The sequence below is a fragment of the Teleopsis dalmanni genome, chromosome 2 (genome assembly GCF_002237135.1).
Source record: "Teleopsis dalmanni isolate 2A chromosome 2, ASM223713v2, whole genome shotgun sequence".
Lineage (NCBI taxonomy): Eukaryota > Metazoa > Arthropoda > Insecta > Diptera > Diopsidae > Teleopsis > Teleopsis dalmanni.
Window position 1 is genome coordinate 60,723,355 of NC_051847.1, and position 1,229 is coordinate 60,724,583.

The window sequence follows — 1,229 nt, forward strand, 5'->3', positions numbered from 1 at the left end:
AGATGCGCAAGTCTTTCACCGAGGCTATTGTCAAATAAAGGTCTTTTGCGATAAGGTAAGTGCAAGATATTTTTAATATATGTTACTATTGTATGGATTTTAAGATTTTGTATATAGGAATGTATAGAAATATATACATTGCTTTCAATTCGTACAATTATTGTGCTAATATAGCCAGTATGAAAGTGACTTGATATCTTTAGTATTCAAGTTCATCTATCTGTCGAATGAATATTTTGAGGAAACTATCCATATTTGCAATTTTGAAGATTATATCTAGCTGATTCTCTCATTATTACCGATTTTCGCTGCTTTGAGAATCTCATCTGATGAAATTATTCATATTCGCAGTTTTAAAGATTAAGTCCAGCTGATTTTTTAAGGCTATACAATGATTACACGATAACACATCTGAATATTTGAGTTAACCTAGCTTTTGTGTGAAATTCTGTCTGATCTCATTATTATCGATCTTCATTGTTTTGAGAAAGATGTTATTTATCTATCTGAGATCTTTTTTATCCATATTCGCTGCATTAAGAATTAAATATAAATGTTTTCTAAGTCAGTTCAGCTATTACTAAATAAAACTTAGTCATCTACATATTTATCTTATACCTATCGATCATATGGATATCTGATATTTATCAATCTGAGATCAATATTATCCATCTTCATTGCTTTGAGAATTAAATAGTTACTTTTGGAAACACACGATTAGTCATAGTTTCTGATTTGATAAACACGAGTTCTAAGCCTGGTACTTGCGGTCCAACAAATTATATGCGGACTATAAACTAAATAAAAAATACGAATATTTCCTAATATCACTGATGATGAGTACTTGGCAAGACTCGAAATAGCGTTGTATGTTTAGCCAAATTTCAATAAATTAATAAAAATTTTTTTGTTCATTATTCATTACTGTTCGAACCCTGCTATTAAATGTAAATGTCTTCTAAGTCATTTCAGCGATTATTATATAGAACAACGTTCTATCGCACCTTGCATTCGAGTAAACTTTTATCTAATTTTATATCTAGATGATTTTTAATATGTTTTACAATAAGATTGAGCTGATTTATTAGGTCATGCCTCCTTCTAATTCCATCTGTTCTATCTATTTCTAGCATAGATATAGCGTAGCATAGCATACCGATTATTATATAGAACAACGTTCTATCACACCTTGCATTCAAGTAAAATTTTATCTAATTTTATATTTATCT